This window comes from Crocodylus siamensis, chromosome 5, assembly GCF_052110815.1.
Source record: "Crocodylus siamensis isolate JL-2025a chromosome 5, ASM5211081v1, whole genome shotgun sequence".
NCBI lineage: Eukaryota > Metazoa > Chordata > Crocodylia > Crocodylidae > Crocodylus > Crocodylus siamensis.
The window spans coordinates 3,950,912-3,965,345 of NC_143399.1; the positions used below are offsets into that span (position 1 = coordinate 3,950,912).

Genomic DNA, 14,434 nt, shown 5'->3' on the forward strand with positions numbered 1-14,434 from the left:
TTTAATAGCAGTGTGGGACCTGCGACACAGTGGAGCAGACAATCATAGAAAAGGAGGGTGGGAAGGGACCTCAGGAGGTTACATTTAGTTTGGCCCCCTGCTCAAAGCAGGATTAGCCCCAACTCCATCATCCCAGGCAAGACTTTGTCTACCTGGGGCTTAAACACCTCCAGGGATGGAGACTGCACCACCGCTCTGGGGAGCCTGTTCCAGTGCTTCACCACCCTCGTGAGAACGTTTTTCCTAATATCCAACCTCAACTTCCCTTGCTGCAGCCTGAGCAGTTCGAAGTCTATCCAGGAGCGAACTGTGGGGCACATGCACACTGCCAGTTCATTGCAATACTTTACCTCCATGGGCTATGGATCAGTGGACTTGGTCAGCAGCCTCCAAAGGTAAACTGAGCATTAAAGCAACAGTGCTGTGGTACAGTCAACAGTGAAGTGTTTCATAGGATTGGAAGACAGAGCTCAAAGTGAAGATGGAGGAGCGTAGTGATTTAATGCATGAAAGCTAATACACTCATCACAGCGCATAAATACGGGGTTTAAGGTTGGGGTGGTTAAGGTCTACAACTTGTATAAAGTTTTGCATCACCTCTTTTTTTAAAAAAGAACAAGAGAAAGTTTGGCATTAAAAGGACAAGCTTTTTAAAGGAGGCACCATTTCCAACCTGTATGTCGATGCAACCAGAGGCACCTGCGCATAACAGCCAAATGTTATTGAACCATCTTGTTGTCAGCAGCTGCTTTAAGATGACTGTCAAACATGTTATGGGTAAAATGAAAGGTCAATAGACGATAGGTGCTCATGACAGGTAGTCTGTTTGGCAACACGTACTGCTTAAAGTAGCAAGCTCGGCTGTGACTGCCACAAGAGTGGATGCAAGTGGCTTATTTTATGCGCCAAACCTCCTGAATCTTCATAGACTTATAGAAAATGAGGGCTGAAGGGACCTCAGGAGGTCACATCTAGTCCAACCCCTTGATCCAAGCAGGACCAGCCCCAACTACATCATCCCAGGCAAAATAGTCATGGAGATCCATCCCGCCATGCTGTGCCCATTGAAGGAGAAGGACCATGTTCTCCTGAGAAGGAATCAACTATGTAGAATTTGCTCCTTTTTTTAAAAACCTGCTCATAAGAATCTCTACTTCTGGATTTCCAGTGAACAATGCAATGGTGCCACCAAGGCAAACACATCTCTTAGGTGGGGGGCGGCCAGCCTGTGACAGACCAAGGAGGAGCAGGCAGCACAGTGGCAGATAGAGAAGGAAGCAGAAGGCAGAGCAGGAGATCAGGCAGGGAGAACAGAGTAGGAAGCAGAAAGCAGAGCAGCGGATTGGGCAGGGGAAGAGGATCAGAGAGACACCTGGGAAAGGCTTGGGTTTAATTTGTGGTCTGCTTGTCAAAAAGGTTGGGCCCCCCACTAGCTCAGGCAGTCCACTGTACTGAAAAGATGTTAGAAGGAATTCCTAATTGCAATCCTAAAATAGATAAGCCATTGGGCACTGCCACAGCAAAGAATCGCTGCTCGACAGCATCCCTGGCACAGACTTCAGGGGACGGCTTTGTTTCATTACCAGGCTATATATTTTCTATGGAGCACATTATGTTGGATCCTGTCTAGATAAAACATGCTAAAGAGAGATTTTTGTTAATGGTAATAAAATGAAGCATCCCTGCCCCACTTCCCCACCAGGCCCCAGCAAAAATGCATGTCTCCACATTGGGCTACTTTGCAGTTTCAAGACCCTCACAGCTAAAACTCTGCTGAAAACTCAAGAAAGAGGCCTTCCTTAATAAACGGGATGGGAAAAGCAGCTTCAAGTGTCAGAAATTTCTTCTAGACACCCAGCATCCGTATTTAAATTAAGAGGCTTAAACATCTCCTGAAGTTTTCGAGGATTCTTACTGTATTTTAAGTTTGGTAGCTGAGTTGATGGAGCAAATTACCATAGTTATAGTGCCATCTATTGCTCTGCTTGTGCATTGCTCGAAAAATAATATCAGAGCTTTTAAGACTATAATGGGTCGAAATGTTTTTGTTCCATAACTTTTCTCCAGCAACCATCTTGTTGTCAGCAGCTGCTTTAAGATGATTGTCAAACATGTTATGGGTAAAATGAAACATCTGGCGAACCCATCTCAGTGTGGCCTAGCTGGGTTGTGGTGAAAACAACGTGCAACCAACTGGGAATGTTTTCTTCCAACATTTTCTAAACAAAATGTTTTGATCCAAATGACTTTTCATATGTGAAATGTCCTTCCATTTTACTTGTTTAAAAATCAAAATGGTTCAAACGCTCAGGTCTGAAATAAAGCCCTTTTTTCCCCCAACCTCATCTTTTTTATTGATGAATTTTTCACTGAAAATTGCAGAACAAAACAAAACAATAACAACTCTTTCCTTTGGGGTCGAGCTGAAACAGGTTTTGTTTCCCAGAATTTCTAGTAAACTAAAAAAAAGTGAATATCATAGTCTGCTCAGGACAGAAAACACCCCTGACTAAGCAGATGCTACTTATTTATTATTCATGCTATCCTAACATCTAGGATTCTCCCTCCCCAGCCTGGACCACACTGTGCTAGGCACTGCACAAATACAGAATCAGAAGATCAACTGGCCCAGCTTCCCTGCACAAATGCAGAAATATTACTCCCCTATCCAATGCTTCTTCAGCCTCTTCTTGGAAACCTCCAGTAAAGAAGATGCCACATCTCACCTGGGCAATCTATTTCACTGCCTCGCCATTCTAACAGTAAGGATGTTTTTCTTGGGTGTGTGCACACATTTATTAATGTGCTTTCGGTAATGTGCATTAAATTTAGTACCTCCATTGTGAGGTACTGGAAAAAGGCACATTAGCCTATTTTAATGCTCATTAGCTAAAGTTTTGGGGGGCGTTTATACCCATACCTGTTTGTGCTGCAGTGCATGGGACATCTGCTGTATCAGAGCAGCCTCAATTAATCAAGTCTGCCCTGCATGCAAGCTGATGCACCCAGCGCTGCATCACATGCATTTGTATAAATGGCGAAATGTAGGTGCGCTTTTGAACTAAAACACCTTCGACGTGCTGATGAGCATTTCACTATTTATACAAATGCACATGGCACAGCACCAGGTGCTTGCAAAAGCACCTGGCACTGCATTGCACACACACATAAAAATGCCCTTTGTGACACTTTAACGCTCATTAAAAAAGGCTGATGCATATTAAAGCACATGTGTAGACATGCCTCCTGAGCTCTAATATAAATCTACTTTGCTTTACCTTCTGCAGCAAGGAAGAACAGTAGTTTTCTTCTTAGCAGCCCTTCAGATATTCCAAGACTTCTATCATGTCCCTTGTTAATCTCCTTTTCCCTAAAGAAATAAAAAAGCCTAGTCCGCTCAACCATTCCTCGTATAGCTTGCCTTCCAAGCCCTTTATCAATTTTGTATCTCTCCTCTGGACTCTGACTTCTCAACATCCTCCTTCAGATTTGAAGCATCCTTCACACAACAGAAAATAACCAAAAAAACCCTTCCAGGTACTGTCATGGGTCATATTTCAAATAGTACCAAATATCCTGAATCAAAGCATCACAATGGGATCTCAGGGGGGTTAACATTTTGCAAATTCTAGCCTTATATTTTCATCTTCTGGACTGTAGTGAAACGAGGCCAATTCTACTCCACCTTCTTTATATAATTGAAAGAATATAAAAATCCTTAACTAATCCTACCCCACCTAAGGCAGCAAAATCTCTTTTGTGGCTGGAAGATACGCTATAAGTCAACCCAACTAATTAAACACAGCATATGTGACAGTAGTTAGGGTGAAATAAATAAATATTGTTATAGATGGCCACAGTTTATTTTGTCCTGCCATCCTTGAGGGGATGGTGGTTCAAGGAAAAGAAGTGTCAGGGGAGTTCATGTTGCTAGTGATATTGCTCCGGCAAGGGGCTGGTGGGTCCAGTATGATCCTGGAAGTGTATCTGACACTACTGAGGTTCACAGATATCATTATGTACATCTAAGTACAGAGTCCTGATTGCCTTTTAAACATTATTATGTATAGCACCTAGCACGTAGGGAGCCATATGGGTGGGGCTCTTACACACTGTTATAACACAAGAACTAAATAACAGCCTAAATAACAAGATAAAGTTATTAATAGCATTAAAAGCTATGTTTAGACTGTAAACCCAGAAGAACCCAGACCTATTTCCACACCCTGCCAACACTTTTTAGGTTGGAAATCCTTCCACCAACAAATCAGCGATCCCAATCCTGTAAGTACAGGCTACTCCTTGGCAATACTCAGGCCAGATTTATGGAAGTGACTGTGCCTGTCTGTTTCTCCCTGCAAATATTTCATTTCAGGGAAGACGGCTCCCTCTGCTGTCCAAATTGCCACTAGCAGAATTTGAAAATCACTTTTTTGCATGAACCTACAAGAAGAATAGGCTGAGTCTGTGGAAATCAATAAGTTTTCGTAAGTTTCCCTGGAACTCAGAATAAAAGTTTTTTCCTGGACACTCTAAAGCTTTTGTCGCAAATACACGTGTCTTGTTAGTCCTCAGTATTCAACCTTCCATTTTTCTTATCATAGAAATCATAGAAAAAATAGAGCTAAAAGAGATCTCAGGAGGTCATCTGATCCAACCTACTGCTCAAGGCAGGATCACCCCTTTACAAACCATTCCAGACAAGTGTTTATCTAACCAGCTCTTAAAAACTTCCAAGGATAGAGATTCCACAAATCACAGAAAAGTAGGATTGGAAGGGATCTGAAGAGATCCACTAGACCAACTTCCTGGGCAGAGGCAGGATCAAGTATATCTATGCCGTTCCCTAACAAAAGTAGGTCTAACCTGCTGTAAGCAACTATTGATGAAAGGAATTCCACAACTCCTTAGCTAGCCTCTTCTAGTGCTTTATTAGTAAAAAAGTTTACTTGGTAGTAAAAAAAGTTCTCCTTAATACAATAGCTACAGCTTTTTTTTTTCACATGAAGATAATTTCGTGTTCTTCCCATAAATGAGGAGAACAATTGAACACTATCCTCTTCACAGGAAGAAGACAGGGCAGGATAGCAACCTTAGAAAAAGTGTGGGAGGGGGATTTAGAGAGACACGAGCTTTCATAGGAAGCAACCTATTTTGTCAGATGCTAGGTCTACCCCATTCCTCTAGCCACCCTACCCTACTGTCTGTTGAATTTCAGACTAATGCACCTATCTCCATCCTCTTTATAACCTCTGTTGTGTCTCAGTTCTCTATTCCTAGACTAAACAAACCCAGTTCTTCCAACTTTTTTGCACGGGGTTTGGCCTTCTGAACTTCTTAACATTCATGTTGCTGTCCTCTTTACTCTCTCCAATTCCTCTGCAACCTCTGTACCCAACACTAGATACAATCTTCCAGCTGAGGTCTCTTAAACATTGATAGGTGGAATAATTACCCATCATCCCATTAATACCTACCAGTACAGAATTTGCTCGCTTTGCAACAGCATCACATGGTTGACGCTAATTTAGTTTGTCTCCCGCTCTGACCCCAAGTCTTTTCCTGCAGCACTGCTGCCTAATCTGCTATTCCCCATTTTGCATGGGTGCATTTTATTTCTCCTTCCTTTAAGTGGTCTTTGCACATGTTTTCATTGAATTGCAACCTGTTGATTTTGGTGACCACTGCCTTTTAGCGATCGCTGCTCTGGTGACTGGGGGCCAGTACTACAACTGTGCCTTTTAGGTGTGCTCTGAGAATGCCTGCTGAATCCACCCTCTGAGAAGAGGAGAGAGAGAGAGAGGCACCTAATTTCTATATCCTGAGCAGGCATAGAAGAGAAGTAGGCACTGATCTCCTCAGCACCATCAAAGCCCAAAACATGTATGGGATGAGATCTAGGTGACCAATATGCTGTGTTTTCCAGGATTGTATTGAATTTTGGAACTGTGTCTCTGTCTTAATAGAAGGTCATAGATGCACAGGCTGGCTCAGTGCCACCTTGTGCTGAGATAGGTAGCTCCTGGCAGAGTTACCCAAGCTAGCTCTGTACGAGCTTCTTCTTGAACTGGAAGCAGCACAGCAGTATCCACATGACACTACTCTCAGGGTAAGTACCTCAGTTTCTCTGTAGAGCTAAGGGTGAAGATACAAATTATGTTTAGCTAAGACTAAATCTGTGGGATGTTAAGCAGTGTTAGACTTAGAACGTGCTGTGAGCAATTGCATGTTCAGGGTTACTACCGTTTCTTGCCTGCACAGCTCTGACTTGCCACTAGATGGCAGGTGAGCAGGGGTGTGGCTGGGAGCTAGGACATAGGCTATATTGCTGCTCTGCAAGGGGGGCAGGTGTTGGGAGTGGTGCATCTTGGGAGTCTGGAAGACTGCAAATTGTTCATTGTATCTCCATGGAGCAGACTGAAGTTACATGAACAAGGTAGCACAGTCCAGAGTTAAACCTCACCTGAAGCGGCATAACTTTGAGATCCTCAGAGGGCACTTAGCATGAGTTAACAAGCTTTAATGTGCTCACATGTTAAGTGGCCTTAGCATGGTCTAAGTGTGACATGTAACTTCATCCTAAGTAGTCTGCTTGCAGCATCATCACAAACATGCTTTCCCAAAGGCTGTTACCCCATGCTGCTCCCAGTACCACCTGGATTCCTGCTGGTTCCAGAGATCTGCTGCAGGCCTCAGTGTTATCGAATATGCTGAAATTTGGCTTTCACAACTTGGTGACCTTATTTACACAGAAGCAGAACATTAAGTGCCCAAGAAACTTGCAAGTCAACACCCAAAAGGCCTATGGAATTTCGGGGCCCTCAGAGGTTAGGTGGGGATTTCCAACATTGCAATTTGTATCTATAAATTCTACCTAAAACCTGTTTTAGGGACTTGAATCCTTATTGCTTTGTGGATATGTCTACATGTGCATTTACTGCACAGAACCTTACTGCACAGTAAGTGGCTTTTAGATCAGCATCTACACATGTAGGCGTTACAGTGTAGTAACGCTGTGTGTGCAGCGACTGGGAAGTAAAGTTACTCCCAAGTCAGTCCACACACACAGTGTTACTGTGCAGTAAGGCATCTACACATGCCTTACTGCGCAGTAATTACGTGAGCATAAATTTGTTACCTGCATCATGCAGGTAGCAAATTTACACCCAAGTCGGCATAAGCTGCAAGCTACTGTGCAGTAGCTGTGCATATGTAGATGATCCCTGTTTCTTACTTGGTCATTAATGTGTTGAGCAGGTCACTTCTCATCTTTCTCTTCCTTCACCCCAATTCTTCAGTCTCTTTCATTGCCAACTTTCATAGATTTCATAGACATTAGGGCTGGAAGGGACCTCAGAAGTTCATCGAGTCCAGCCCCCCTCCCAAAGGGAAGGAATTCAGCTGGGGTCATAGGATCCCACTAGATAAGCATCCAATTTGCTCCTGAAGGTGTTCAATGGAGGTGCTTGAACCACCTCCAATGGCAGGCTAAAACTTTTTCAGGAAAAGTTTGCCTCCTACTACAGACCTCGTCAAGAGGGCCAAGGCATCATCCTCCCTGTATAAACTTCAGTATTCTCTTCCCTTGGACGTTTACCAGCAGAGAGATTAGAAGGAGAGAAGTTGGAACCAAGCAGCAAAAGTAGGATCCTCCGTACTTCTGGCATGCAACAAGCAAGCAGTAAATATTGACACACATGGTGTTCTATTACACAGACCTATCTGTTGAGATCGTTAGCCAGCAATTTTATTTCTTCCTTCTGAAACAAAACGACGTGTTTACCCTAGGCTACTGCATTTACTGAGTGCAATTAATTACAGCAGAGGGCAGATTTCCTGTCTTTTGCATTATTAATCGCATTTAAATGGAGACGGATTGCATTGTTTTGTGGAGCTGTGGGGAGTTCTGTGGCTTCAGACAGAAGACTGGTATAATCCCTGCAAATTCATTAATATTTATTGCCCCCCCCCATGTTTATGGCTAGTTCTCCCCCATGGACCTAAGATTTATCATTTAATTAAAATTGAAGAAATCCCAAGCTGACAAGCAGAAAGAAAGGAATTCAATTCTATTGCTCTTCAAAGCCGTTTAGTGGAGAACTTGTATAGAATAAGCACAGCCCAGACTGCTGAATCCAAATCCATTCTGATCACATGCAGACAGAAGTCCAGGAGGAGGAGGAAAGCTGTTGCCAGTTTTCTAATAAGAAGTCCTTAATAATGGAAAGTCCTCTCCGATACCCAAGCCTACACTCATACAGATACTGCTTCTCTTGGCATCATGCATATGCGGCCATGATTCATGCACATTGTTTCATCCATGGCATTTGGTAACAGGGCACTCAACAACAGGGTACATGTGGCATCGCTTCAAGCACCAAAGGATACAGGGTTAGCTTCATAGCTCACAGGCCATTGTTGCCTTCCACTTATGTCTTCCTAAGAAACTCCTCCCTGTCCTTAATTGCACAGAAAAAGTACAGGCCCCACATCCAGATTTGTCTCTCAAACATCCCAGAATTCCAGGTTGTTTGGACCCAAGTCCATCTTTAATTAATATATAGCATATATATATATTCCAGGCTTTCCCCCGGATGCCTGTGACCTCCAAACCGGGCTAAGAGTTTCCCAACCTCCCCTGAACCCTTGGGAGAAAACCAAGTTTTTCATTCCCCGGCTAGTTTGTCATTTTTATACTAATGGGAGGTGCCAACATCATGGTGATAACTGAACTCCCCAGTGCACATGACTAGCGGGTTTCTCGTGGAGCCCCATATGCCTAATTCACAGAGGACAGTATCTACTGTGGTCCCTGAGCAGAGTTGTAGCCTGTTGGGCAACCCTGTTTTAAGACAATGTTAAAACACCACTAGAACCAGAAATTTTGTCTCAGGACAAAACTGCCCATGAAAAGGCTCAGACTCACAGCGGATGGTTGTAGATCAGTTCATCAAGGACAGCATGTCCACTTGAATTCCCCAGTGCTCTTATAACAGCCAGCTTGGAAATCCTTTTGCTTCAATAGGGCCATAGTCTCGACACACATACCCATTTCAGTCTTAAGTACATCGGTTTCGCAAATCCCAACCCAGAATTACAAGCTCCATCGTCAATTGGTTTGTCAATATTGGCTCCACAAAAGGGGCAACAGATACTATGCGCTAGCTGAGATAAAGTCCAGGTAATCAAGACCATGCTGGGGAAGGTTAAAGCCAAAGTTTAAGCTCCAGATGTGCAGAAAAACAGGTTAGAAGAATGCAATAATTCTGCAAAAGATTTTTAAGAGAGGTGTCTGCCTCTGGAAGCCTCTTCTCAAGTGACCCCCAAGCTTGGACCACTCATCTGACCCAATGTCTCATAAAGCAAAGCAAATTTCAAGACCACCCAAGTCAAGCTGGGGATCTTGCAGCACTTCAGACAGTCCACTTCTAAACTGAAAGCAACACTCAGAGAGTTGTGAACTTTTCAACAGAACTACTCTTTTGTCTGAGGAAATGGCCCATTCATAAAAAAACTTCCTTCTGTTCTCCCAAAACATGGGAGACCGAGCTCAAAAGAGTCAGCAGCCCAGTGGCTGCGACACACCTCTGGGCTGCGGGAGACAGACTTTTCATCAGGAAGATTTTTCAAAGCCAAGACAGATTTTTTGGTCAAAAAAGAGAGGAACCCAATGGTTAACACTTACCTGGGATTTTGGGATCCAGGCAAAAATCCACTGGGCAAACCAGGTGGAGAAGGGTCAGCATCGCCTACATGCTAGGTAAGTGTCTTAACCCTTGACTATTGGCTGTCCTGAGCTTGTTCTCATTTTTCCCCAAAGAGTTTCAAAGTTGCTGGGTTCACTGCAGATCTCAACAGAACAAGTGTCAAGACCTCGGAGTTGTACGTGAAACAAAACTCTTGTTTTCCAGCCAGCCTTAACAACAGGAGCCTTAGCTCTGGACTCTCATAAAAACCATAACTAAGCTGCCTCGGAGCTGAATCACTCTGCTGGCTTCAGACGAGCCTCCTGCTCTTTCTATTCTTATCAAGTTCAAAGGAAAGGATAATATGGTTTAATGAGCTAGTGCCAGGTCTTGGTCACAGCCAGGCCTTCCCTTGAGAGCCCTCCTGAACAAATAAACTAAAAGGTGGAAAAGGAGATATTTTAAGTGATATCTGAATCCACTCAGGACCACCCTGTCCTCAGTCACAGCTTGCAGGCCCCTGCCCTAGATCTGAAAGGGGGCTCCCCTTCTCTTTTGGAGAAGATCACCAATGCCTTTCCCTCTGATGGGCATCCAGCCCTCCACTCACCCAGAGAAATAGTGAAACGGGGAGGGTAAATCCAGAGGAAGAGTTTCTCTGCCTATACACCCACCTGAGACTCAGGAATGGATCACATCTCAGTAAGACCCTTGGAGACTCTTTTTAAATTGTGGGGTGGAGGAAGAGCATCAAAAGAAAAGCCATTTGGAAAGAGGACAGTGCATCTGCAGACCTATGAACAGGTTATAAAACTAGGGATCAGGTTAGGGTGTGACATATGACACTGACTTGCTGCAGAGCCTTGAATTGTACATGTCATCCTTCCAGGCTTTGTTCCAACTTCTCCCCTTTATCCTTTGCAAAATGTTCTTCAGGCCTTCGCTTTCTAATACTAACAATTGACTCCAGAGAGGCACAGGATGGTTTAACCAGCATTTAATCTGAAAGCAGACTATGCAAAAAAGCACCAATATTATCACTGTTCTAGATCCACTTTCCATTGGCGCGAGCGAAAGAGAGGGTAACTTGCTGCTGTGATACAGACCCCCTACATCCAAGGTCAGTTCACAAGGATGGTTCAGCTCTCCGGACAGTGAATAATAAAAGGATTCATGAACATTTGCACATGTGTAAATTAATATTCTTCACCCCACACCTTCATCTGTTGTAAATCAGGCTAGGACTAGACAAGACATTGGCATTATGACAGTTTAGACCAGCTCAGGATTTGGGCTGGAGGATGTACATGACATGCGAGTGATCATACCAAAGAGAAAGTGCAAATCCACAAGCTTTGCTTTCCAGGCTGTAATCAGAGAGCTCAAATTCACAATGTCTTGATTCACCCAGGCACTACTTCAGTTTTTGGTCAGTGTGTCCTCATTCAAATCAAAGCAGTCCTCCCATTATAAAACTGGAGCTATGCCATTAGTAATCAGACCTCCATTATTTAACCAAGGTTACAGAAAGGCATGAATATAATGTGCACTGCACTTAAATTCAGTGAAAGAAGCAAGGCACCATTAACATTATAAATGGTTGCACAAAAAATACCTGATTCCTGTTCCAGCTTCTTTTGGCTTGACAAAAAAATATTTGCTCCTATAACAACAAATCTGGGCATCTCAAGAAACCTACTTCCATTGATCTCACACCAAAAGAGTTAATGGCTGGGAACTGATGAGGTAGAAATGGCCTTTCATTTCACAAGACTATTCACCTACAAGACACGGACAACTATTTTCTTCCCTCAAATGGGAAAATAATAACGGGTGCTTTATTTGCTCAGCCCATAGCAAGGAACTAAACACACACAAAGCCAAACTCTGCTCTTGTTGAAGTCCAGTGGGAGTCTTGTCGTTCATGTTTTTACCATAAGGTTGAGAAAACATGCTGTACCCACAAGAGAGGCCATATAGAGACATGGCCCAAAGAGACATGGAGCTAACAGAAGCCTATTGTAGGCACTGTCAAACCCAGCTATTTGCCAGGCAGACGCTGTAGTGATCACCAGGTTCAATAAACATGGAAACACATACATGAATGAGAAGAACTAACAACAGTGAACTTTATTGTGGAGCAACAGGCAACCTCTGCAGTCCTTTGGTCTCTCTAGTTAACTGGTTACTTAACTGAGTGACCATCTCATGATTACCAACTTCCTTGGTCTCCTTAGGGATATCGCTACATGTGTGTTAGCTGTTTGCTGTTTCCTGACATGCTGTCTCCATAGCATGGTAGCATGGAGTAACATGGTATTTTCTCCATTGTTTCTCTAAAGAAGTAGAGCAATGTTTTGAGCAAGCAATGCGGACAGTGGTTAGCTCTACTGTTGTCCCTCAGGGTAGACCTCCACTGCTTCTGCACTGTTTTCAAGAGCATGCCCCTATCCAACCACCCAACTCCTACCCCACATGGGCCTAACCCAGAAGTAACACGGTGTAGCCACGCCAAAGGCACCCCATACTGCCATTCTCAGTCTCTCTTTCTCTCCAGCACATTTCCTCCCAGCCTCAATTAGTTAGGGGCTGGATTATGCCCTGAAACATGATGTCTTGCGCGTCAGGTCCAAAGGATCACTTCCATTGACTTAACCATTGAACGAGGCCGTAGGGGTTTTGTCCATCTCTCATAAGCATTTGCTTCTCTCCTTATCAATGACTTTTGGGCCAGCCTAAGAGGAAGGAGCCATGAACAACATTTAGATCTAAATCCAAGTTTTGAACAGTCCACCACATCCTCCCAAATATCTCTAGATACCCAAATCAGGTGCTTTACACTGCAACTCATCTCTAGCTCCATTTAGGAGTGAAGAAGGTTTCCACAACAACCAAGTGTGAATACTAAAATATACCTGATCATTGCAGGGCCTGCTGCCAGAATGATTTTTTTCAAGGTCTGCTTTTACAACAAGTTTCTTCCTGTGTATGTGTCAGAGGCTTCATTCATTATCCGTGTCGGTATTGTTGATGCCTGCTTTGTTCAGTTAGGTCAATAACAGACATTATTTCCATCTTCGCACTGGCAGTTTCATTGAGCGTCATATCCTATGCCTTCAGACTTTGTTTCACCTAGAAATAAACCATCCTCTGTCAATAGCACACTGGGAAGAAACTGAGTTGGGTTAAAAGGCTAGGTTTAGAAGAGGGACGAGGATGGCAGTGCCTATGATATAGGTACATTACTACTCGTTAGCATTCAAGACCTCAAGTCAGGCCTCGCTAGGTGCTTGTATGCAATGTGTGCGGGGTGTGAGGCAGCTATGAATGGGATTCACAAAAGCCAGCACACTCATCAGGAAGCCACCTAAGTGAAGCCAGGAAGAAATGTCAAGAAGGTTGCAATCACAACACTGAAATGTGGGCTGATGGGATGCATTTGCGATTCCCAGCAGAAAACCAACTTCTGGAGTTCTCTCTCTAATGCCAAGGAGAGGGTCAGACTTTTCCAAACGCTGGCAAAGCAGAGAGGGATGCCCTGCTTTTTCCTGGGTGGCTAGAGCCAGGAGCCAGGACACAAGTTCAAGTCTCTCCAATCTCACATCTGGTGCCTATGGTGTGAGCACTACAATCACCAAGGACCCTCCCAGTCCTTCTTGTCGGTACAGTTCTGTTCTACACAGAATAGTTAAATAATCACTAGGACTGGGTGAGATGGGGAGAGGGGAGCAAAACTCATTCTGTAGTCCAGAGGAGTCATTTGGGAGCAGGGAGATACAGGACATGGATATCATACACCGCTCTAGTAGGAAGCTGGCTTGAGACCCACCTCGTGACAAGATAGGTAGGGCACTCTCATGGGAGGTGTGAGATCCAAATAGCCCCAGAAGATAAGGGATCTGGGTCTGGGTCTCCCACATCAGTGGAGAATACACTAACCACTGGGGCAGTGGGTAAAAGGTGGGCTCACTTACCTATAGTTTGCATCCAGTTAGGCAACCTCAAAATAGGCCTTTCCTATCAGGCCACATAAGCAAGGTACTGGAGAACAAGATGTCTCTTGTGAACCCTATTGGGCCTGAGGCACGAGGGGCACCTCAAGTAGCTCATCAGCTTGATATGGATTCAGGTACGTACATATGTGTATGACCGCAGCAGCCTCAGGACTCTGCTGGGATGAAAACCTGGGCGCTGAGGTAGCCCAGGCTTCCTCAAGGCTTGACTTGTGAAAGTGGCCGTATGAAGGCCGGACTGAGCTTCCCCTACCCAGAGAGCCACACAGAGCGACACTATTATCTGCCACAGAGTCCCACTATATCTACACCGATACTACATCTGCCACCAGTCCCAAACTATATGGTCTCTGTGCTGGGCTGTGAGGAGATCCCATGGGATACAGCGTAGGTGGGTAGGAAGGGTCTATGCCAGCTGAGAAAGAGCATCAGCTTGACCCTGTTCTGGCAGCGACCCTAGAAACCAGCTCTCCCAATCCTACTGGGAAGCCAAGTCCTGCAGTAGAGATCAGAGTATGGAGAGAGGTCAGTTGTCGGCAACAGAGGAGGAAACTAAGGTGCTCTTCTGAGAATAAAAGAGGCTCTTTGAATATTGACTGTTGGAAGGAGCTTCAGGGCAAGGGAGACTCCATACTGAACAAGAGAGGACTAGGGGGTAGGGGGTCTCCTTGGTACCAAGAAGAGTCCTGAAAAACTAGGGGCAGGGGGTCAGACTTGATCTGTTTAGGACCCTTC

The 14,434-nt window shown here is 44.3% G+C and overlaps 1 protein-coding gene across 3 annotated transcripts in view; it reads right to left on the reverse strand.

Moving 5' to 3' along the window:
- Positions 1-10,757: 10,757 nt before the first annotated feature.
- Positions 10,758-14,434, reverse strand: part of TMEM275 (transmembrane protein 275) — a 54,779-nt gene continuing 51,102 nt past the window's right edge. For all 3 annotated transcript variants that reach the window (XR_016442552.1, XR_016442547.1, XR_016442545.1), the window contains 2 exons: positions 12,602-12,818; positions 10,758-12,421 (listed from right to left, as the gene is read on the reverse strand). The gene's annotated coding sequence lies outside the window, so the exon portion shown is untranslated. The remainder of the gene's footprint in view (positions 12,422-12,601; positions 12,819-14,434) is intronic.